The sequence below is a fragment of the Balaenoptera physalus genome (assembly GCF_965194825.1).
Source record: "Balaenoptera physalus genome assembly, chromosome: 7".
Classification (NCBI taxonomy): domain Eukaryota; kingdom Metazoa; phylum Chordata; class Mammalia; order Artiodactyla; family Balaenopteridae; genus Balaenoptera; species Balaenoptera physalus.
In genome coordinates this window covers 92,977,671-93,002,514 of record NC_138886.1, presented here as the reverse complement: position 1 = coordinate 93,002,514, position 24,844 = coordinate 92,977,671, and the positions used below count along the sequence as shown (strand labels likewise).

Here is a 24,844-nt window from a genome sequence, read left to right as displayed (position 1 = left end):
CAAGGGTGGTAGGCTTCTCCGTCACCCACGGAGTAAGACATGCCTAACTCATGGGCGGGTTCTTAAGTTGGGAATAACAACAGTGGTTGGGAGGATTAAATGAGAGTTAATGAGGATTAGTGAGTTAAAATAGTGTCAGGTGAGTGCTCGGTAAACGATAAATGTGGCTACAGTTGATGATGGTCAGGTTATCAATGCACTGCTCACCCTGCTCTCTTCCAGCAGCAACTCTGTTTATGTCTTGGGCTTTCCTACAAGATTTCATTTGAACAAAGGGTTTTGAGAGTTAATAAAATTTAGAAACCAGTGCTAGAACATGACAAGACTAAGTTGCCGTATGCTAATCTAGGGCACATATGGTTTACTGATCATGAAGTGCCTTGAAAAGAATTTACAGAGTGATTTCAAGTAACGATACTGAGATGTCAATTGGAGTGGATTTTCCCACGTGCTGGAGGGAGGCTAAAGCCCAAGGAAGCTTAATATCCTCCAAAAAAGGGATATGTAAGCTTTACTAAGGAGAAATAATAGAGTGTGGTGGGAAAGCATGGACTCTGAAGTCAGACACATAACAGTTTGACTCCTGGCTCTGCTACTTTAGGAGTTTTATAACTGAATAAATCACTTGATCTCAGTAAGCCTTGTTGTGTCATCTGAAAAATGGGCTAACATCCAGGCTTGAGGGTTACTGTAAGGATTAAACTAAAGAAAGAAATAAGAGGTTGAAATAAATTTTAATTGTGATTATTACAGACTCATTTTCAAATAAAAAGGACCTTTTTTTCGAGCTCCCCTCCACTGAGTGTTATGCATTTTGTATATTAGTAGAGCTTTCTTTAAGAGCATATTTCTTACAGTAATCATTCTCCTGTTTTCTTGATTACAGGGCAACTTATGGCTGTATCTCAATGAAAAGTAGATTCACTAAACAAAGGTAGAGTGGCATCTTGGCACAGACGTCTTTATTTTATTATAAAAAGGCCAAAATGGGGAACTTCCATAGAGCCCCAGACCAAGAAAGATGTGGCTACAAGCTATGGACTTCGTAACATATGTTGAGCGAGTATAAATAAAAGACATACAGAGAAGTGATTTCTATTAAAAAATTATAGTAACAAACAATATTAAAAAAACTTTTCTCAATTTCACTACAGTATCAAATTTCACTTGAATATTTATACTTCTCTCATCTGCTGAGCTCTGATTTCAAGGAGCATAGAAATTCCTTATCTAATTTGGCTTTTAGATTTAGTTTTTACTTACCTTAAATATAGACTTTGTTATTGTGCATTGTGTAAATTTCAACTTCACTGGGTTCTTATTACTTTCCTTGGGTTGGAACTTACATTATTGCTGTTTTCGATGGAGATTTCACCATACAACATAATTTCCATTTCTCTAGCTCATGAGTTGCCATTAGAGATGTTAGCCAAGTGCACAAAGCAATTCTTCGTAACCTTTTCCTAGATTTGGAATGAAAATAAGCATCCATGTTTAGAGTACTTCCTGAGAACCAACCACAGTACTAGATATATCACACTTTGTTTACCCATTTATCAAATGATGTTTTTTTGAGTTATTTCTCCTTTCTGACTATTAAGAATAATGCTACTATAAACATTCATGTACAAGTTTTTGGGTATATACCTAGGAGTAGAATTTCTGGGTCATAGGGTAACTCTCTTTAACTTTTGAGGCACTGCCAAACCACTTCCCACTGTAACTGTACATTTCATTCCTACCAGCAATGTATGAGGGTTTCAATTTCTCCACATCCTTGCAATGTGAAAATATAATACAGCAAAGAGTCATATTGCTTCCAATCCCAATGAGAAAGGCACTTCCTGAAGCTTCTGCTGATGTTTGAGAGGATAAGACCTACCCCACAGATTTGTTCTGAGGATTAGAAATGAAGTACATCAGGTACACAGGGAACTCTTCTTAGACGTCACCATGGTCTGTGATAGGTCTTTGAATACAAAAATAAATACCATGCAGTTTTCATTTTCCAGAAGCTCACAGATTAGTGCCCTTAAGTACAGTTACACAACAGACGGGTAGTTGGTATTATCCTTGACCTTAAATCACATTTTCACTGTGCTTGCCTTGTCTAATACTAAATACCTCTCACAGCAAGCAGAACAGTAAGTTTCTCCCAAGACGTATTTGTTTAAGATGAACAAAAGTTTTAATAAAGAAGGAAGATATACAAATCTAGTCCCTTCCAGTTATATTAGAGAAATGAAGTATAAAATGAGATGGCACAGCCAGTGCAGAGACAGAAAGGTTCTAATTCAGAGGGTGTGGGCCCCGGTGGGACAAGTGCAGGTAAAAGGGGCAGCACCTTGACTACTGTCTCTCTCTATCTTATGGTCTTCCTTTTACACTGATGCCTCCAACATCTGGGGCATCAGTCTCGACACTGTCCTGTCTACATAACTGTAAACAGTGTCATGAGGGCTCCAGAAAGGCACCTGCTGTCCCTGCTTCAGCCCCAACTGTGGTCACGCTCAGGACCTCCCAGGATTCCTGGAAAAGTTGAGGTAAATCCTAGTAAGGTCCGCCTCTGAATCTTTTCAGCTTTAGACCTTGACAGCATCAACAGCAGGGCATAGGAAGAGTTTTACTAAGTGGCAGAACCGAAGTTGAACTCTCCAGAAGATACCCAGCAACTTACTTTGTTTCCATGTCTCAAGTCAACAAAATACAAAAGACTGAAAGTAGATTAGGGGTTGCCAGGGGCCAGGGCTGGGGGAAGAGGATTGACTGCAAAGGGGCACCCGGAAACTTTTCTGAGTGATGGAAATATCTTCTGTCTTGATTGTGGTGGTGGTTACATGACAGCGTGTTTCTGTCAGAATTCATAGTACTGTACACTTGAAAAGATGGATTTTGCTCTATGTGCTTTACTTTAATTTTTGTTAAGAAATTAAATATATAAAATGCATATTCAAACCCTCTTTGGTCTGTGTAGCAAAGTCCAAGTAATTTTTTTAATGATTTACTCTTGACTCTTAAAAAAATAAAACTTTCTCAAAATGAAATCTCAGAGATGGTGGTTTCTGCACTCTCATGTTCATTGCAGCATTGTTTCCAATAGCCAAAACATAAAAGTGTCCATTAACACATGAATGGATAAAAATGTGGCATATATATATATATATATATATATATTTTGTGTGTGTGTGTGTGTAAAATTAATAAACAGAAACCTCAATCAAATACAGCTGGGAGACCAGAGGGGCGCTCTCACCTCCTGCACCTATAGCAGAGCCCCGCAGGAATAATGACTCCTCCTCATTCCTGGCAAGGACTCAGCCAAGGAAAAGCCATGCACTCTTTGTTCACTGTAGCCCTCCCTGCTTCTTTTTCCCTCTCTTAAAGCCTGTTCCTTCCTTTGCCCAGTGGCTTGCCATGGCTGGAGACCCCAAATTGCAATCCTTTGCTGATCCCAAATAAACCCATCTTTGCTGGAGAAATATCTGGCAGTCTATTTGTTTCAGGTCAACAAATGGAATATTATTCAGAAAAAAAAGAAGGAAATCCTGCCATTTGCAACAACGTGGATGGACGGTGAGGATATTATGCTCATAGTGAAACAGATCAGAGAAAGACAAATACCACATATGATCACATATGATCTCACTCATATGTGGAATCTAACAAAACCAGACTCATAGAAACAGAGAACAGATTAGTGATTGTCATGGGCAGGGCTGTAAATGAGTGAAGGTGGTCAAAAGGTGCAAACTTCCAATTATAAGATGAATAAGTTCTGGGGACTTAATATACAGCTTGGTGACTAGAGTTAACAGTACTGTGTTGCGTACTTGAAAGTTGCTGGAAGAGTAAATTTTAAATATTCTCACCACACACACGTACACAAAGTTGTAACTATGTGAGGTGATGGATGTGTTAACTCACCTTATTGTGGTAAACGTTTCACAATATATGCATATATCAAATTATTACATGTACCCCTTACACTTACACAGTGTTATGTGTCAATTACATCTCCATAAAGCTGGAAAAAGTTCTTCTCAAGATCAGTAAAATAATTTCATAAGCTTGTGGATCTCACATTTTAAAAAGTGAAACTATTAATAAGAAGAAAATGCTAGCATAGAGAAATGAAACAGTTGGTTTTGCTAAAAATAATATCTAACAAGCACTATGCTATGGGCTTTACATGAATTATCTCATTTAAAGTGTACAGCCCTTAATGGGTTGCTACCACTATTCAAAAAACGAACAAAACAAACAAAACAAAACAAACAGACAAAAGAAAACAACAAACCCCCCAAAAAAAAAAAAACCAAGAGGCTTAGGACCATTAAGAAACTCAACCAAGAATCCACAGATGTGGACTTCCCTGGTGGTGCAGTGATTAAGAATCCGCCTGCCAATGCAGGGGACATGGGTTTAATCCCTGGGCCAGGAAGATCCCACATGCCGCAGAGCAACTAAGCCCACAAGCCACAACTGCTGAGCCCGCGCACCACAACTACTGAAGCCTGCGTGCTCTAGGGCCTGCGTGCCGCAACTTCTGAGCCCGCATGCTGCAACTACTGAAGCCCACGCACCTAGAGCCCGTGCTCCACAACAAGAGAAGCCACTGCAATGAGAAGCCCGTGCACTGCAACGAAGAGTAGCCCCGACTCGCCGCAACTAGAGAAAGCCTGTGCGCAGCAGCGAAGACCCAACACAGCCAAAAAAAAAACCCAAAGAATCCACAGATGATAGGTGATAAAACCAGAACTCAAATCTAGATCAATTTGGCTCCAAAGTACAAGCTTTTTAATTTTACTTTATTACATTTTTTCTAATCAAGGGGGCGCTTCCTCTATTTCCTTGAGTATTATTTCACTGCTGAAATATAGTTTGCTAGGAAAGCTCAAAGTAACTTGGAAACCGTGGCACAGTACGCATGAGGTCAAGGGGCAAGAGAGTTTCTGGAAGCATACATTAGTGCTGCTGGCAGAAAGGGCAGAAGAAACCTTTGAGCCGAGCTTGGTGCTCCTAGGCCATCCCTTGAGAAAGCAGCGTCTTTTTGTTCAAGGGGGGACACTGATAGGCACTGTCATAGGCTGAATTACGGGGCGCGAAGATACCCAGATATCTTTCTAGTCCCTGGAACCTGGGAAAGTTACCTTACATGGCAAAAGGGACTTTGCAGATGTGGCAAAGTTAAGGATTTATTGAAATGAAGAGATCATCCTGGATTATCTAGGTGGCATGTCCTGAAAGTTTTCCCCCAAGGCAGGTCAGTATTGGTATATTAGATCTGGACTCACTAAATTTGTTTGTTACAGGATGGAGCACTTTTTTTAAACCCTCATGACATTAGTTATCTGAGCAAAAACATAGACCAGCTCCCCAATATTTAGATAACAATCTGAAGCAGCTTTGCAGCCCCATGTCACAAGTGCTCGAGGTATAAAGAGTGATGGATGTAGGAGTTCATTCCGGGATTACGCTCATCCATGTACGTAACCTGAGGCCCAAATGCAGCCAGGATTTGAACCTGGCTTTAGAGTTTGGACTCACATAATGAGTAAATGACAGGTTCCGGAATGAAAGGCTTACCTCCAGCATTTACTGTTAGGTGACCTTGAGCAGGTCCTTTTACCTCAAAAGGCTCATCTGTTAAACAGGGAAATAGTATTTAGCTCAAAGAGGTGTTGCGGAGGACGAAGTAAAATAAGGCATGTGAAGCATTTGGCCCAGTACTGACTTGATTCAAGTACTCAATAAACCTTAGCTCCCGATGCTGGTATTGTTATTCAGGGCTATTATTTCCTCTTTCTGCCTGGGAGGTTCAGGGAAGAGTGCCCTCTGGAGTTGTGCAGTGGCCACCTTTCTCTCTCTGGTCCTACAGAGACCACTGCCGGCTGCCAGAGAGAAAGATGTTGTCCCTGCTCATGACCGAAAGGTCCCACCAAGCATCGTCCCCCCATGACCTACATCTGGATTTACACTCTGTGCTTGGCACCCTTTCCTAGCACATCCCCTCTGCTTCAGTGGAGGGACCAGAAATAAAAGAGCCCCAAATCTAGAAGGCAAGTCCTTCTTGGTCTCCATTTCCCTTATCTAGACCTGAGAAGAGTTTAGCTCTAGGACTATGCCAGGCACTCCGTGGATGGGCGTCTTGTCCCTGTTCACAGAATCACAAGACTTTTAAAAGTGCAAAGGCTGGGTCTTACGAGCTCTTGTCAACTTAGCTCCTCATTTTTCAGTTGAGGAGAGAGAGGCCCTAAGAGTAAGTGGGTTGCCCAGACTCACACCAGAAGCTTGCATCAGAGCCAGGATTAGACGCCTAATTCCCATCCATGCTGCCTACCTGCCTCTCCTATCGCTGATTCAGGTATAACCTCATCACCCTGCCAGGGACCTTGATCCCAGCGAGGGTCAGGGGACTGGGGCTGCCCAGAGCCCCCAGCTGGGGCGCACTGGAGACGCCCGGCTCTGCCCCCTCTCTCCTTGCTCACTCTGGCTCACACACCCTCGTTGTCTGCTCTTTCTGCCCCACGGACAGCTTTTCCTCCAGAGGAAACAATACCCTGAAATCCCCTCAGAGCCACAGGGGCCTGGAGTAGGAGTGGGGGTGGGTTAGGAGAGTAGGGAAAGCAAACTCAGTGACTCCAGGGCTTCAGAGGACTTAAATACACCTGGGCCTGGTGGCTTTGTTTCCCCAAAACCCCGAGCTGCTCAGTGAAGGAAGTCACCCTTTTCTGCTCTGCCTTTCTGTCCCTTTAGACCATCAGTCAGGGCTGGGAAGGCCTTCCTTTCCAATTGCTCTCACCTACACTTCAAAGTAGACATGTTTCTGTGGGTTAAGCTTTCACAACCTTTGTAACCCTCCTTTAAAATGAGTCCTCTAAGGAGTCATGGGTCCTCAGACACACTTTGGTGTGTTAGTTAATCAAACTGATTCTTTCTCCAGCAAGAAGAAGGCAAAACAGCAGGAGGCTTGCTTCCCGCCTTCCTCCAGTGCCAAGATCATCGTGTCTGGGATTACTTGTTTCATGCCCACTGAGGGCCCGTGTGTCTGGGTGCAGAGGTGGCTGAGTAGGGCAGAGAAAAGGGAGGTGAGGGGTTTCTGAGGACAAGCTTCCCCTCTGAGCACGTTTGCTCGCCTCCCACCCGGCAAGCTGGTGGACGACATCCGGCATCTAGACATGCCCAGCGTCTGGACAGTGGTGGCCAGAAAGGGGGAAGACACCTTCTTTCTGCGAGCTGGCTTTTCTCCTTAAACTTACCCAACACTCTCTTCTGTGCGGTCAGTGAATCTCAATGAGCTATTTCCTCCTGCCTCAGTGACATTCTACAAATCCCCTCTTCTGATCAAGTTTGAGTTAATTAAATGTGGAGAGTTTATGCTGCATTGTGTTACAGGGCATTTTGTGATATAAAGTGTCTGAGATAAAGAAACCTTTGAAATCATCATCTGAGCTTCAGAAAGGATGTCACAACCACCCTGACACCCAATCTTACTTTCCTAGAGTGCTGTTATGTGTGTAGCTTGGCAGAGTTGCATATTTAGTATTATTCTTTTCATCTTTACACAATGGTCTTTGGACAATAATTGCATAACCTTCTTGGGCTTCTTATTCCTGGCTTGACAGCCAAATCTATGGCACTTTATTGATGTTTCCTAATTTTTAATCATTTTGCGGTTTGTGTGATCTGAGACTTGAGGAAATTTGATAATAATAACACCTTGCATTCCACTATTAAAAATGCCATCTCCGAGGTCACATGTGACCGACCACCTACTCCCCAAACTCGAAGTACCTTCCCATCCTCTGTCAGTTGATGGTTGAAAAGGACAAAAGAACCAAAGTAAACCAGCTGAAGCAAACACTGGAGAGTCTGAAAGAGGGGACATCAGGCATGGCTGGTTCCAGGAGCACCAACGGTGTCATGAGAACCCAGTTCCTCTCCATCTCTCCTTCCTGTTCTCTGTGTTGGCTCTGTTCACAGGACTAGTCCCTTGTTGTCTTTTACTCCCTCCAGGATTCAAGTCCAGCAGGAAAGAGAAAGCCCCTCATCTGCTCAACCTAACACAAGTTAGGATCAGCTCTCACTGAGCACAGTTAGTCTTCTTGGGACCCGTGTCATCCCCGAACACATCACCGTGGCCGTGAGGACTTCCTGCTGTGATTGGAAGTGCTTAGATAAGCAGATCAGTCCCAGAGCCGGAGGTCCCATCAGTTCCACCCAGGCGAGTGTTCTGAGAATGCACGGGGAGGATTTCCTGCTAAAGAAACTCCAGTGACTGTTGGCAGAACGAGGAAGAGAATAGACGATGCAGCAGCATGCGTCCACCACGCTCCCCACGCTTCCTGCGGCATTCGATCTCGGTGCTCTTGAAATCCCGCATTGCCGTCTTCCCCACGCAGGGCTCCCCGAGCTCCCTTCTCTCTCACGGCTCCTCCTCTGTCTTCTCTTCATCCTTCTCACCTGGGAGGAAGGGGGTGGTCCACAGCTGTCCAACCCTATCCCCTCAGCTTGACCACGTGGAGGTCACACTCAACTTGCCATCACCTTCTTGGTGCCTTTATCCAGCTGTTCCCTCACCCAGAGCATCGTCCCTCTTCCCACCCCTCCTCTCTCCATGTCCACGTCCTCTGCGTCCTGCTTCAGATACCTCTTTGTGAAATCTTCCATATCTAATTTCCTTCAAGGCAGAAATAAACTCCCCCTTTCCTCTAAACTCGTATCTTTAGCCTCTCTCGAAGGTAGAATTTTCTGGTTTCTTTATTGTTATCCATTGAAATATGTACGTGTGTCACTGTTGGCTCTTAGCTCCTTGACGACGAGAATGTCATTTATCTTTGTTCCTCACATAGTTAAGAATATTTAAAAGGAAATCCAGATCAAGTGGTTCTTCGGGGCGTGGGTATTTTCATTGCTGCTGGTGGTGTCTGTCTGTCTCCCTCCCTTCCTCTCTCTCTCTGCCTGTCTCTCTGCGTTTTGGTACAGACACACTCTTCATAAAGGGAAGAAATGAGGTGGATTTCTTTCCCCAAAGTGCCTTTTCTTAGAAAGGAAAACAAACGTCCCTCGTCTTTAAAAGTGCCTCCAAGATTTTTCCCTTCCAATGACTGGAAGGGAAAAAATCTCGGTGCACATCCAGGGTCTGGACGTACACCTGGATTCAGGGCGGCGGAACTTTCAGGTCAGACCCCCGCTGACCTCTGCGCCCGCCCCAGCCTTTCGCGCAGGCCCAGCCCCCCGGGGGTGGAGCCGCTCCTCCCCCACCCCCTCGCAGCGGGTCCTTGATAAACCCGGAGCCCCGCCAGAGCGCCCGCCCCGTGCCGCCGGAAGGAGGGCGGCTCCGCAGTGTGTGCGCCCCTCGCCATGGCGGCGCCGTCGCGGCTCCTGATACGCGGTGGGCGCGTGGTCAACGACGACTCCTCGCAGGTGGCCGACGTGCTGGTGGAGGACGGTCTGGTGCGGGCGCTGGGGCGCGACCTGCTGCCGCCCGGGGACGCGCCGGCCGGGCTGCGGGTCCTAGACGCCGCCGGCAAGCTGGTCTTGCCCGGCGGCATCGACACGCACACGCACATGGAGTTCCCCTTCATGGGCTCGCGGTCCGTGGACGACTTCTACCAGGGCACCAAGGTACCCGCCTCGCCGCGCCCTGCACCCCGGGATGCCCGCCGAGTCCTCAGCCGCCTCTGAGGCTGCCCCCCGGGGTCTGGCCGGGCCGGCTCGCGCCGGCGTCGCGCGGGGGCCTGAGGGGGCGGGAGCGAGCCGCGGCGGCCTGAGGGGGCGGGAGCGAGGCGCGGGTGCCTGAGGGGGCGGGAGCGAGCCGCGGCGGCCTGAGGGGGCGGGAGCGAGGCGCGGCGGCCTGAGGGGGCGGGAGCGAGGCGCGGGGGCCTGAGGGGGCGGGAGCGAGGCGCGGGGGCCTGAGGGGGCGGGAGCGAGGCGCGGCGTCCTGAGGGGGCGGGAGCGAGGCGCGGGGGCCTGAGGGGGCGGGAGCGAGGCGCGGCGGCCTGAGGGGGCGGGAGCGAGGCGCGGCGGCCTGAGGGGGCGGGAGCGAGGCGCGGCGGCCTGAGGGGGCGGGAGCGAGCCGCGGCGGCCTGAGGGGGCGGGAGCGAGGCGCGGGTGCCTGAGGGGGCGGGAGCGAGCCGCGGGGGCCTGAGGGGGCGGGAGCGAGGCGCGGCGGCCTGAGGGGGCGGGAGCGAGGCGCGGGGTCTGAGGGGGCGGGAGCGAGCCGCGGCGGCCTGAGGGGGCGGGAGCGAGGCGCGGAGGCCTGAGGGGGCGGGAGCGAGGCGCGGCGGCCTGAGGGGGCGGGAGCGAGCCGCGGCGGCCTGAGGGGGCGGGAGCGAGGCGCGGCGGCCTGAGGGGGCGGGAGCGAGCCGCGGAGACCCGAGCGGGGTCAAGGCGCCCACGCTGAGCTTCCTTCTTCTAGGTGGCCCTCCTCGGTGGCATCAGCCCGGCTTTGGCCAAGCCAAAGGAGCAACGGCTTCTTGCAAAGTGGAAGTATCGATACCCTTAAGGTCTAAAATGTCACTCACGGATGCGCGGGTTTTTCCTCGTGGGCCACGCCCTGGTGTGTGTGAAACAGATCGGGCTGTTTAGTGCAGGTACAGGCTGCAAACACTTTCAGAGCAGTTTTGAGGATATATCCGTTACCCAACCGATTTCTAACCGTTTTACTCTCCTTACACCTCTCTCCCTCCACGTTCCCCAGCCCTCTAGGATAGACCAGAATGTTTCACAGAAAAAAGAACCCTCTGACCCAGAGAGAGGGGTCTGGGGCAGGCTGCTGACGCCAACATTTGCAAAGCGTCCTCCTATTTACTAATTATCAACCTTTATCATTAGGCCAATGGTCAAAGTCGTTTGTAGGAAGGATCGTTATCTGTTTTGAAGAGTATTCATTTTTCTCTCTTGCTAAAACGTGAAATTTGCTAAATTTCATTGAATTTATGTTGACATTTAAAATACGTTTTTTTAGCTATCCAAGCAATACACGATTATAGACAATTGGAAAAAAATAATAGGAAAGTAGAAAGAGGAGAAGTATTACCCATAATCTCCCAGTCAGTGACAACCCATGTTTTGGTGTATTGTCTTTATGGTTTTCATATGCTTTATTTTACATAATTGAGGTTGTATTGTGCATGTGTGTATGAATGTGTGTACCTGTATTACAAAAGTTTTGTAACCTGTTGTATTCAATTATAGTACAGGCACTTTCTGTTATCACAGACTCATCATTCACTAAGTGCATTGCTGATGGCAGGGCATTCCATTGACACCCCCGTTTGCCAAGTGGGGACCTGCTGCTATGGCTGACCATCAGTCACCAGACCCACTAGCGTTATTCCCCCTCATTATTTCCCTTTCTCTGATCAGGGTTCCAGATGAAGCAGCCAAGAAGAGGGGTTAGAATGTTGCCAGGGCAGGACATTCCTTCTCATTCTCAAGTTTATCTGTGCATGCCCCAAGACCCTGGGAGGTGGTTCTTAGTTTTCTATCTGTTCTTGGCCATTCTGGGATTCCAGTGTGGAGAGATTTACGGTTCCATACTTAGAAGGCAGGTTTTTGTAGCATATATATATATATATATAGTCTGTTCTCACCATTTGAAAGAACTTACTCACCAGTTGATTCTGTAGGCGTTTCTGTACTTAAAGGTTGTCAAAACATTAAAGGAAAACATGTTTTTCATGAGCTTAGGATCACAAGCGGAAAATGATATGGTCCGAGATAAGGTCAAAGATTTAGCAAAGACTAAATTCACGTGGAACATTAAACAGTACTCACAAAAGGGCCAAGTTGCAAAAGTCTACTGCAAAATTGGTTGGTTGAATCCCAGGACATCCCCATCCCCCAAACAGATGAGGCTCCGTAAAATGGAACCAGCCAGGTAAATACAGATAAACATGAGCATTAAAGTATTGGCCTGAGTTCTGAAAGAAGGGCATTGTGGAGTTATTTTGTCCTCTTTTCTAGAGTCTTCACGATAATTCCCAAGGCAATGTTGATGGAGTTTCTGGTTTGGGGAAACAGGGACAAAGAAGTCTTTTGTAAATGCTCATCATACTATATACCAAACTTGAAAAACATCTTATGAATACTGTTAAGTAACATTTACTTTATCAAGTCCGTGCTATGTACTAGACACTGTGCTAAACTGTGCATTGTCTTCCAACAATCCCAGGTGCCATTGTCTACTCTTCGCAATTGAAGAAACTGAAACTTAAGTCACTTGCCCAAGGTCGCACACCTGGTAAGTGGTAGAGTGGCTCTTCAAATTCAGGACTGCCTGCCATCCCTAGAGCTCTTACCTACTAGGTTCTCTTCCTTTCTGAAATGATGATTGAAAAAAAGTCTAATGTTTAGATTCGTCAGAATGGCAGTAGGTAGATGAAAAAGCTGTAAATGTAAGGTGTGTGTTACTGTGAGAAGTCTTTTGTCAAAGACAGAGCAAAGTCATCTTTCAGAAATACACTAGCCCTTCTTTACCTTCCCGACACTGGAGGCAGTTAAGGTTGTCAAAATAAATACACATGTCATGGTGTGGGTTTGTGAGACATTTATACGTGCATTTATAGCCACATCATCCCTAAGGCTACAGAAATGGGTACCTTAAGTACAGAAAGCCATAAAGTAAGAACGATATATCATGCTTTCAGGAGATGGGCCCCCAAAGGTTAGACCAATAGCTGTGTGCTTCCTGCAAGCATAATGCTAATCATTTATAATATCTGACAAACAGAAGGGATACTATTTGTGGTGGTCTATGTATTGATCACTAGATTGTGATGGACCCCAGTTTTAAAAATGAAATATAGGTCAACCAAAGGTTACATATTTTGGAAATCTAATTCGTGTCAGAGGTAGGTTTAAAGCTTATAATTGATTTAGTTAATTACAGGTAAAAGCTTTCCATCTGATGTAAGTAATGGAAATAGCGTTCTGCTTTAAAGAAATCATATTTCATTTTGTTGGTCTAGACTGGATGTACAGTGGTCTTCCAGTAATTCAGTATCCATCGTGAAAGACAGTGGGACTTTTTTATTCAAATGGGTATTGAAAATTAGATAAACTTGAAGGAAATACGACTTTGCTTTTACTACATCCTGTGATAAGAGAATGAATTAAAAGGACTTGGCCAGTCTTCAAATATACGTATTTGTATTCAGACATAGATACAGCTTGGCGTGGGTGGACTCACATTGAAAACCTGGCAGCATCAGTAGCTGGCAAAAGGATCTTTTTTTTTTTTTTTTTTTTTTTTTTAATTGAGAAAATGCAGAACACTTTTTCTTGTAAAGGACAAAAAGTCCTCAAAATTATCAAGAGAGAAAATTATACTTTGCTCTGGAACATTTTGGTAAAATGCCATGGAGGTGATTACTTATCATAAGGCAGTGGAAGGTACATGATTAAGCACATATTTATGGTTGTATTTATAGAGCTTCCTCACCTGGTAGAAGAGCTGTGATTCAGAGAGCTTGGTTACAAACCAAATCCCTTATTTTGTTTCTTGCTGGCGCTCCAGGATGGTTTTCAGAAGCTGTGCATGCTGACTGCATGACCTTGGGCAAGTCACTTCCTCTACTGGTGTTGTCAGCATTTCCGTATCTGTAAAACAAGGCAATAGTTAGAACATCTCGGATTAAATTTTTTTTCTAAGTAATGAAAAATACATATATTTATCATTCAGGAAAATGCTGGAGCATTATATTCGCTGATCATACATAGTTGAATGAAGACACTGCTTTTTTTTTTTTAAAAAAGGAAAATACAGAAGAGTATAAAGAAAAATAATATATAAATCATCTATAATTTCAGCATTTTGCTTTTAACATTTTCCTTTCAGATTTTTCTTTTTGGGGGCACATATAAACATTTTTCCTTCTACTAAATGGTGCGTACACTTTGGAATCAGCCTTGTTCGTTAAACCTTTCCCCCACGGCCTTCACTGTCGTCAGAGAACGTGATTTCTGTGGCCTGTTGACATCTCCGAGGCTAAGTCCCAGATCTTTCTCTCTGGTCTTGTATCTCTTCCGCATCAGGCTTCCATTTCTGCCCATCGACAATGAATGTCCCACAGGCGCCTCAAACTTCAAGTGCTCGACCCATTTTTCATCCTCTGTTTCCCCAACTGTTAACAGCTCCACTCTCATCTTGTTCGTGTTGGACATTTTGGTGGTTTCCAGCTTTTTTTGGCTTGTGCATAACAATGTTGTGACGTAATTCATCACTCAGATTCCTGATGATTGACGTAGAAATCACCCCTCAGGGTGAAATGCCTGGGCCAGTGAGTGTTAGATCCATCCTAAAGGAGTCTAACACACATCCAAATTGCCTTTCAATTTATGCCCTCCTCACAGCAGTACATCCTAATTCCCATCTCACTGCATCCTAGCTAATTGTGGATATTGACTTTTTAAAAATCTATGCTAATTTAATAGGAAAAACATAGAATTTCGTAATGTTTTTAAACAAGCATTTTTTTAATTGCTTGTAAGGCTGAGCTTTGAACATTCTTGTGTTAATAACTTCCATGTTCCAGCTGTAAGAGTGTATAATTCTGTCATTTCCTTCAGTGGCTATTTACTGATTACAAAGTTAATCTTTGCACTAATCAGAGGAAGAAAATAAAACCACCTCAAAGATTAATTTGCAACCACTTGACATTAAATAGGGCTTTCGGCCTATTGAAGGTATTGTGTGTTAGGAATCCTTTCACTGAATTTTACAGAATCTGGGACTTGCCTTCTTTCAGTTTTCATACTTGAGTTTTGCAGGCTTTTCACTTCCACTGCTTGTTTTCTCCCTCATTTATCTGGACTGCATGCCTTCAGTGTCTGACAGGGGTAGTCAGGATTCAAGGTTTCCTTGACGTTGCTGTCGGGAAAGAAAAATTTTTCCTCTAACCTCTTATGTTTAGTTTTTGGGGGCCCACAAATTAAACTGACAAAAGACAGATTCACAAGAGAAAAGACAGATTTTTAAAATTCATGTACATGCAGTGCAAGTTCACAGAAAAATGTGCTTCAAGGAGGCAGTTAGAATTTGGGGCTTCTATATCACCTTAACAAGGGAAGGGGAGGGGAAGAAGGGCACTTACGGAAAAGCAAATGACTTTTAGGAAAGACCAGTGGGTTCTTAGGGGAATAGATGGACATACGATAGTTCATGACGAGGTCGATTTAGGTGCAGTGCAGGCTTCTAGTCTCAGGTGGTAAGAGTCATCTTCCTGGAAAGGCATTTATGACAATTCAGTTCTTTTGAAAAGCTCTGCTTTTAGGCAGGTAAGGGAGTCCAGGAAAAAAAGCCTATTCTCAAATGCCTTCAGCTCAAAATGATTTTTATGCCGCGGTGACACATTCTGGACCTTGTCACTGCCGTCTAATATGGAATAACCTTAAGCTAAGGAATTTTCAAGTTGATAGTTATGTTCCGTGAATTCAGTCAACAAATAGTTCTTGGGAACCCACTACGAGCCAGGCATTATGGTTGGGGTTATAGAGATGAAAACTGTGGTCTTTGCTCGCAATGGCAGACAGATTGGAGGTATATGGGGTTCTAATTTATCTTGGCTTTAATAATAAATTATATACAGTGGACTTTTGGACTTGTAGACTTAATAACTTGGACAATTTGTGACTATTTTTGAGTGAACAATTTTTGATCTGGCATTTCCCCTTGTGCTTAGTAACCATTTATAATTGCTGGCATCGCTGGGCTGCATTTCCAATAGGTGAGCCTCAGCAACTCCCCAGAGCCTTCTCCTCAACACCGTTCTGTGCTTTTTCTCAGATGTCAAGTGACAGTTGAGGGAGGACACTGCAATTTTTCTGTTATGCTTCATTGCATCTAATAGAGGAATTTCATGTTATAGTGAGAGTCATGCGTTCCTGAGCCCTGAGGATCTGTTCACACGTAAAAGCTTAAAATAAAACAAACCATAATCTTTTTTTAAAAACAGAAAATTATTGGAGGCATAGATATAGAAATAGGCTATAATTCTGTTTTGTTAAAAGTCCTCGTTAACGCTGATGAGGTAATGGGCTTGGGACAAAACTGAGCATTCAGCTTTCAAGTGTGCTCAGAGTCTACATTCTACAGTAACATTTTCATAGAAGGATTTCAGAAACCACACAGCCAGGGCTAGCAATATTTTTGAGAAACAAAATCTCACATGAATATGCAACTTGCGCAGCTTTCCCACTTTGCTGTTGGAAAAGTGAACCATCTTAATTCTTCCATCTCATAATTTCTGGGAGACATTCATTGGCCTCTCTTCCTTTCTTCCTTAAACATTTAAAGAGTATTTATGTACTAGGCACTGTAACAGGCACAGGGCCTATGGAGATGAAACTACATCAGCTAAATCAGAATCTCTGGGGGGCAGGATAAAAGTTCCCTAGACCATGCCAGTGTGCAGCCAGGGTTAAGAGTCGCTGGACTAGGTAGAGAGGGGACAGGGAGAGAAGAGTATGGGTGACTTGTCTCTCCGAGGTGGAAAGGAACTCAGATCATGCAGGGCTTTATGGGCTGTGTAATAATTGTTTTCTTCATCGTGAGAGCAGAGGGAAGTCAATAACAGATTGGAAGTGGCCCAGACTAACTGGTCTAGTCTAGTCAGAAGATGAGGGTGGCACAGGGCAACGGAGGTGCAGACGCAGGAAGTATGGAGACTCATGGAGTATGTAGGGGAAGGGATAGGTTGCTGATGGATTGGATTTGGGGATGTAAGGAAGGGAACAGGTAGACGTCAAGGGTGCCTCTTGAGTCTGTGGTTTGCACAGTGGGATGGGTGATGGTGTGATGAATATTTCACATTTGGGGAGGCAAGGAGTGTGGAGAGGCACTGTGGAGGACATCTTTACAAAGCTGGATATGCTTCTAGAGTTGGAACGTAAACTGGGATCATGAAGTTTGTTCTCATAAGTCTTAGTGACTATGAGAAGTCTGAAAATTCAGCCACGTGTTTTTCTCCCTAAGGCTCAAATGTACTGTTGGATTTCTTTTTGTTTTATTTGGATCGAGCAGGTCCTCTGATAAATTTTAGGGAAACAAAGTCACTTGTTCTAGGATGAGCTTAGAAATGAAAATTCAGTGACCCCATAAAAGGAAAGAAAATCCTTGGGATGCTTTCAATAATGATTTACAACCTAATACAGTCTTAAATAAAGTCTTGTGTTCTGTCATATTATGACCCCACTGTTGGTTAAGAGTTTATCCCAATTTATGTTCTATCACGTTTTCACGTAAGACAGCACATGCTCTTTTCCCCTCAAGACAAGGTTTTAGACACATTGGAAGGTTTTCAAGGGAGAACAGCCAAAGTAATTAGGAGCTGAAAGAACTGATTTATGAGCCAAGATTAGAAAAGGCAAACGCATTTTGTTTGGCTAACTGACAAATAAAGGAGAAGTCAATCAGCAATAAATACAAAGGAAACAATTAGGTTTTATATAAAAATATGAAAGAAATTTTCACCCTTTACTGGTTCTCCCTCCCCTAAACTCTCTTCATTCTTCAAATGTTGATCCTGGTGAACATTTTGTGAAGTGAATCTAGAAGCATCTGATGTTAAAAGCAATTCAATGAATACTGAAAATATCCAAGGTGAGCTAGGAATGAGATGTTCTGCTGAGTTGGTTTGCTGGATAAAGTTAATTATCCCATGGCTAACAAGTGTGTGGAGGCCAAGAAGCACTGATATGGGCCTTTCCTTGTAACTCTTCTAGGGGCGCATTATTTCAATGGCAGGTGTCGCAGTGATGAACATCACATGAGCTTAATGAAGTTGCGTCTCATTTGTGAATTTATAATTTGATGGGACTTGTTTTGTTTTGGTATGGCTTTGGGTTTCCTAAATGCTTGATTCATTTTACCCACCTATGCCTTTCTCCAAGTAATGATTCACTGATGACCTGGGGCAACAGGCTGGAAGTCAGATCACACTAAATGGAAGATGGGATAAGGGGGAATGGCCTGCATAGGGTTGAGGCCCAGAGTAGGCTGAATGTAAGACCTCCTGCTCAAAGCTGTATCCTCCTCCATGTTCCCAATGAGGATTTACCAGCTGTGAGACCCTGGAGAGTCATTTGACCTCTCTGAGCCTCATTATCGTCAACTGTAGAATAAGAAAAGCAATTTCTACCTCTCAGGACTATAGCAAGGCTTCGTTCAATGAGCTAACGTGTGTAAGATGCTTAACCCAGGACTGGGCATTTGAACAAGCTCTTCTTTCAAGAGGCAGATACTTCCCGGGAGGGGCAGGTCTCCTTCACAGCTCCTGGTGTCCCCTCTAATTGGGATTATAGAACTGCAGCTCTGGCACGTGGCTCCCTGGATCCAGTGGAAAGAAGGCAACGTTTCAGATCTTGAAATAATAGGGATTTGAGATAACTTTGGGCAGCCAAGGGACCCTGGATAACCAGAGAGAACGGAAGAGGCAGGAGGAAGAAAGAGGTTCCAAGGAGGCTGGGGCGCTGACTGTCCGGCCACTGTTTGCCAGGTCCCAGGGTAGCAGCCAGGATCCCTGCGGCAGGTGGATGGATAAAGCCCCAGGGGTTTGGAAAAAGACAGGTTCCGTTTTCAATCCATTGCCTAGGATTGGCCCAGGCTGTCCTGTCCCAGGCACTATAGTTTTTCTAGATCTGTTCCCATTTTGAGGGTGAGGAGAAGGAGGAAATTAGGGAGGAGAAACAGAACAAGAAGAAACCAAAGAAGACAAGTGGCTGCTCCTTTACTGTTTATTAGGGAGATAGAGCATTTGTGATAAATCCTTATTTATGGGCTTTTAAATGATAGCCCCAGGAATTTCAATTTGCTGTAGTTTAAAAAGAAAAAAAAAAAGTGGCCATTTGACCATCACATCTTCAGTCTCATAAGAGGCCCATCGAAGTTGAACTACTTAATTTATATGGCATATGCATGCATACCTGGATTTGTATCGCATATATGTAAAATCTTTATTTTTTCTTCTTTTGAAAGTTAGGCTTTGTTATAGAAAATGTAGCAACTACTGAAAATAAAATTGAACTAGAGGAAAATTCAAAGGATCTGTAGTCACTCCACCCAGAAACAGCCACTGGCTCAGACCTGTTTTGTTTTCTTGCTAAGGGTTGGTATGTTCTGGAGCATGTTGCCATGGCGTCTCTGTCTCTCTGGTTATTTCCCCTGACCTTGGGACCCCTCTGGCCTCCTCTGCAAGGTGACTGCCACATCTTTCTCCTGCGTTTGAGTGCTCTTGTGCTCGGGGCTGCGTTTCTCTGTCTGCAAACACACAGAGTGGACATGTGCCTGAGCACCTCATGCTCAGGGTGCTCTCCGCAGAATTCATGCTCCCTCCAAAGACCAGATCGGCTGCCCTCCTCTGTCCCCTCATCTGCCACCTCTCAGTCACTCCAGCCAAAATCAGCTCCTGGACTCCCGTCACCCCCGCAGCCAGCCAGCCACTGCCTTGCCCTCTGGGAACCATTGCGTCACACATCCCAGTCATCTTTTTTTTAAAGTACAGTTGGTTTAGAGTAGTATGTTGGTTTCAGGTGTACAGCATAGTGAGTCAGTGTTTTTGCAGATTATACGCCATTATAGGCTATTACAAGATAATGGGTATAATTCCCTGTCCTGTACAGTATATCCTTGTTGCTTATCTGTTCTATACATAGTTGTTTGTATCTCTTAATCCCATACTTCTTATTTGTCCCTCCCCATCTTCCTTCTCTCCTTTGATAACCACAAGTTTGTGTTCTCTATCTGTGAGTCTGTTTCTCTTTTGCATGTACATTCTGCCCTTTACCACTTTTCTGCTGATGCTTCCTCACGGACCCTTTTCTCAGAGTTTCTCCCCTGCTGTCAACGGTTACTGAAAGCACTGGCTCTGGAGCCCAATGACCTGCGTCCAATCTTGCCTTTGTTACTCTCTAGCTGTGAGATGTGGGGAGTTATTTCATGGTGCTGTTCTCAGTTTCCTCAACCCTGAAAAGGGTTTAACAATACGACCTGCTGCAGAGCTGATGAGATGGTTAAAACACTTAGGACATCAGAATAGTTCCTGGCACATAATAAGCACTCACTACAAGTTAGATACTATTATCCTTATCGGCAACTGCACATTTATGTCCTAATGCTAATTCAAATCCCAGCTTCCTCTGATCTGTTTCCTTCCTCTGAATTCCCAGGAGTCTTTTCCTCTTCTAGGGAGCTTAGCAATTTTAACTTCCCTTTAGCAATTCCTATACCACATTTACTATGGAAGTGTACTTGCTACCTATTATTACCATCTGATTATTTGATTATAATTGTTTGTGCATGTTTCTGTCTCCCCCTCTAGACGGTCTGATTATTTGTGTGTGTCTGATTATTAGTGTGTCACATGGTGGAGTGACCAGGTGAACCACTGGGGGGTCCAGTTTCTTCCATTTAGTCCCTTAGTCCTTGCTCTGTACAAGATCAAGAAATGGGCAGATCAAGAAATGGACAGTGTCAAAACACAAGAAACTGGTGATGTTGGTTGCTTCCTGGAAGTCAGAATTGGAGGGAAGACTTTTCATTGCATTGTGTGTAACAGCCCACTCACTCCCTGTAATGGCTTACTTGGGTAGACATTTTTTTGGTAATAATTTTATGAAGATGTAATTGATATACAATACCAGTTAGCCATTTAGAGTGTACAGTTTAATGTTCTTTAGTATATTCACAGAGCTGTGCAACCATCACCACAATCAATTTTAGAACATTTTTATCTCCCCAGAAAGAAGCCCATACCCTTTAGCTATCACCCCAACTTTCCCCAACCCCCCTGGCTCCAGGCAACCACTATTCTACTTACTGTCTATGGATTTATCTCTTCTGGACATTTCATATAAATGGAATCATATGATATGTGATCTTTTGTGACTGGATTCTTTCACTTAGCATCATATTTTCAAGGTTCATTCAAGTTGTAGCAAGTGAATCAGAACCTCATTCCTTTTTATGGCCAAATAATATTCCATTGTATGAATATACCTCATTTTGTTTATCCATTCATCAGTAGATGGGCATTTGGGTTGTTTCCACTTTTTGATTATTATGGATAATGCTGCTCTGAATATTTGTGTACAAGTTTTTGTGTGGACATGTTTTCATTTCTTTTGGGTATATACTTAGGAGTGGAATTGATGGGTCATATGGTAACTCTCTGAGGAACTGCCAAACTCTTTTCCAAAGTGGCTGCATCATTTTATTTATATTTCTACCAGCACTGTATCTAGTTTCCCCACATCCTGCATGTGATAGACATTTAATATGGAAAGAATTGCTCTTTAAGCTTGATTTTCTAGTTCAGTAGACACTAAAAAAGTACTTTCTTCCAACACTTTAATTAACAGCACTTTCTATTAGAAAAATGCCCTTCAGCCTCAAGGGATATCTGTCAGAAGACATTTTAGAAGGAAGAAGGTGAGAAGGTTAATCTGCATTCGAATAAAAATATAGAGCCTAAGGGATTTTTTCTGGTATTGTCATTATACCAATAGGGATTTCTTAAGAAATGCAAATATGCATTGTTTTGCCATGCATAAGGCAATTGTTATCGAAAGATAAAGTACAGGATCCTGTATAAATAGTGAGATTTCTGAGAGCAAAAAGAGTTGGAGTGGGACCAAGTGACTTAAGGACAAATAAAAATCCATTGAAGTAAGCAAGAACAAGGAGCTAGAATAGAGCTCATGTAGCGGCTGGGACCTTGGGAGCACTCGGCATGTCTGGGGGCCTGTGAGTGGGGGGGAAGGTGACAGGGGTGCAGACCTGGGAGGGAAGCTGGTGGCACTCCCTTCTTTGTTGTAACATGACCATGTTCCTGGTGGTGAGATGAGTCAATGTATGAAAAGTGGGGAAATGCCTGATTCTAAAGCAGTGGTGCAAAGGCTCATCACTCATTGTGGGCTGAAGCTTATGAAGCACTTACTGTGAGTCAAACACGGTATTAAGCACTTTATATACGTCACCCCAGTTTAATCCTCCCAACAAACCTATGGTTCAGGTACAATTATTGTCCTCACTTTACAGGTTAGGAATCAAAGGCACACAGAGGTTAAGAAATTGCTGTCTACACTCCCATGTTTATTGCAGGATTATTCACAATAGTCAAGATATAAATAAATTAACGTGTCCATCTGTGAATGAGTGGATAAAGGAAATATGGTGTATGTGTACAATGGAATATTATCCAGAAAGAGGGAAATCCTGCCATTTGTGACAAAGTGGATGGACCTTGAGGACATTGTGCTAAGTGAAATAAGGCAGACAGAGAAACACAAATATTACATGATCTCACTTATATGTGAAATCTAAAAAAACCAAACTCAGAGAAACCAAGAGTAGAATGGTGGTTGCCAGGGGCTGGGGACGGGGCGCATGGGGGGAATGGGGAGCTGTTGATCAAAGGACACAGACTTCCAGTTATAAGGTGAATAAGTTCTGGGGATCAAATGTGCAGAATGTACAGAACAATACTGTACAAGGAAAGAAGGAAGGAACGAATTAAGGAAGGAAGGGAAGGAGGAAGGACGGAAGGAAGGAAGGAAGGAAGGAAGGAGGGAAGGAAGTGATTAAGGAATTGCTCAGAGTACCATAGCTGATAAGTGCTGAATCTGAGCTGTGCCCTGGAACCAATAAGCCTCTTTGGTCGGTGCCCTTAACCAGTGCACTAGTATATCCCTGCCTATGTTTTTTTTTTTCACCTACATTGTCTGAACACAGCAGTTAAAACCACATTTAACCATCTTTTAATCTTAGTTTAAATAAAATCAAAGCCAGTAATTAGTCAAAGACGTGATTTAATAACTTAATAGTTTTTAATCCAGTTGTAATGTAACAGTGTAACATGCCAGGGAAAATAGAAGCTTTGAGGCAGATCGCACAGGGCCTTGTAGATCATGTTAAAAAGATTAAACGCTATTCCAGAGGCAGTGAGAAGCATTCAGTTTTAAGTCTTGGAGTCAAGGGGCCCCATCTGTGTTTTGGAATTTCCCCCTAATTGCAAAAAGGGGTTTGCATTGGAGGAAGTAAGAGCAAAATTGGGGACATAAAGATCAAGCTGAGGGGTGACACTAAGACCAGAGCATTGGAGATGGATTAGAGGGGACAGCTGAGAATTAAGGAGTCACCAGTTGGTTGTGGGGAATGAAGGCGAGGTGGGAATCACGTGAGTCTCCCAGGATTCTGTGTGGAACACAGTGTAGTTAGAGATACAGTTCACCAAGATTGATTCTAATGAAATGGATTGTACAATGATGTTTTCTTGAGAAGAAAAATGTTTGAATCGTCTCTGTTTTTCCATTTTGGTTTTTCTTTACAGCCTTCACTATTTTCTTTGGTCAAAGCCATTTTCATTTCATCAGACGTGTCATTCTTTTTGCAGAAGCAATTCCAGCTCTTTGAATACTTCAAACTTTAATTTATGGGACATCTATTCATGTCTCTCTATATCTTTTAAACAGGCAGCATCTTTGTGCAATTTCCTGGACCCATCAAGTTTGCCCGAGTGCTTGCAAATGCATGTTGTTCAAGGAGATAAATGACTCAACTAGAAAACTGTTGGCTAACCTGTTGAAACTCTCTTGTGATTCCAGGCTGCCCTGGCAGGAGGCACCACCATGATCCTTGATTTCGCCATTCCTCACAAAGGCCACTCACTCCCTCATCGAGGCCTTCGAGACCTGGCGAAGCTGGGCTGATCCCAAAGTCTGCTGTGACTACAGCCTTCATGTGGCGGTGACATGGTGGAGTGAGCAGGTGAACCACTGGGGGGTCCAGTTTCTTCCATTTAGCCCTTTAGTCCTTGCTCTGTGCAAAGATCAAGGAACAGGCAATGTCAAAACATAAGAAGCTGGTGATGTTGGTTGCTTCCTGGAGGTCAGAATTGGAGGGAAGACTTTTCATTGCATACTCTTTTGTACTGTTTGAATTTTGAATCATGTGAGGTATTATCAATTTAGAAAACTAAAAAAAATTTTAAAGCATATGAAGGTGGTAGGATAAATCCCTTATACTCATTCACAAAAGACTTTCCTAATATTTAATTCATGAATTGTAAATACTTTAAATGTAATTTTTAAAAGTACTGGACTTCTCAACTTCAACAATACAGGACGCTTTTAAGCAGTCTTTTCCCACAGATCAGAACTTTAGTTAGAAATGTTTTTAATATCTGGGAAAAAACCAAGGAAGCGACAGACTGGGAATGTGTTCAAGGCCTTCTCCCAGCTGCGCACTAACCTGGTGCTCTGCGAACATCAACACCTGGTCAAAGCATTTCAAAACAGAGCTTACACAACCTTCCGTATCTGCTAATTATTTAGGTCATGGCAGAAATGATAACATGATTCAGACAGAAAAGACAGTTTTGAGAGATGTTAAAATATGTTTATTTTTTTTCCCGTGAAAACATGTATGTGTACTTTGGAAGAAACTTTTACTTGTGGTTTAAATCAATAACATGTTTTTCCACATTGAACTTAATTCAGAACTCGTTTTGCCAGAAAGGGCTCACGGGATGACTTTATTTGAAGTTACCATGTAACTTATGTCCCTCCTTCCTTCCCAAATTTGGACTGTAGACACCAAGTTAATATAAAACAAGTAATCAGTCTTTAACAGATAGTTCAGCAAACATACTAGCAAGGTTTATAGTCCAGAGAAAAAGTTAATTTTTCCCCAGAAACGCCATTCTAACTGAGGCATCTTATCTCTTTCGTGCTTTTAGGGTCTTCCTACCTTCCTACCTTCCTTCTTCCCTCCCTCCCTCCCATCCTTCCTCTCTATCTCCCTTCCTTCTTTCCCTTCTCGCTTCCTCCTTTCCTCCCTCTCTTG

At 43.9% G+C, this 24,844-nt stretch overlaps 1 pseudogene across 1 annotated transcript in view; it reads left to right on the top strand.

Moving 5' to 3' along the window:
• Window positions 1-9,332: 9,332 nt before the first annotated feature.
• The window catches only part of LOC309664492 (dihydropyrimidinase-like), a 77,965-nt pseudogene continuing 62,453 nt past the window's right edge, over window positions 9,333-24,844 (top strand). Inside the window, exons 1-2 of the transcript XR_014268442.1 lie at window positions 9,333-9,627; window positions 23,605-23,767. The product of XR_014268442.1 is annotated as a dihydropyrimidinase-like (transcript). The remainder of the gene's footprint in view (window positions 9,628-23,604; window positions 23,768-24,844) is intronic.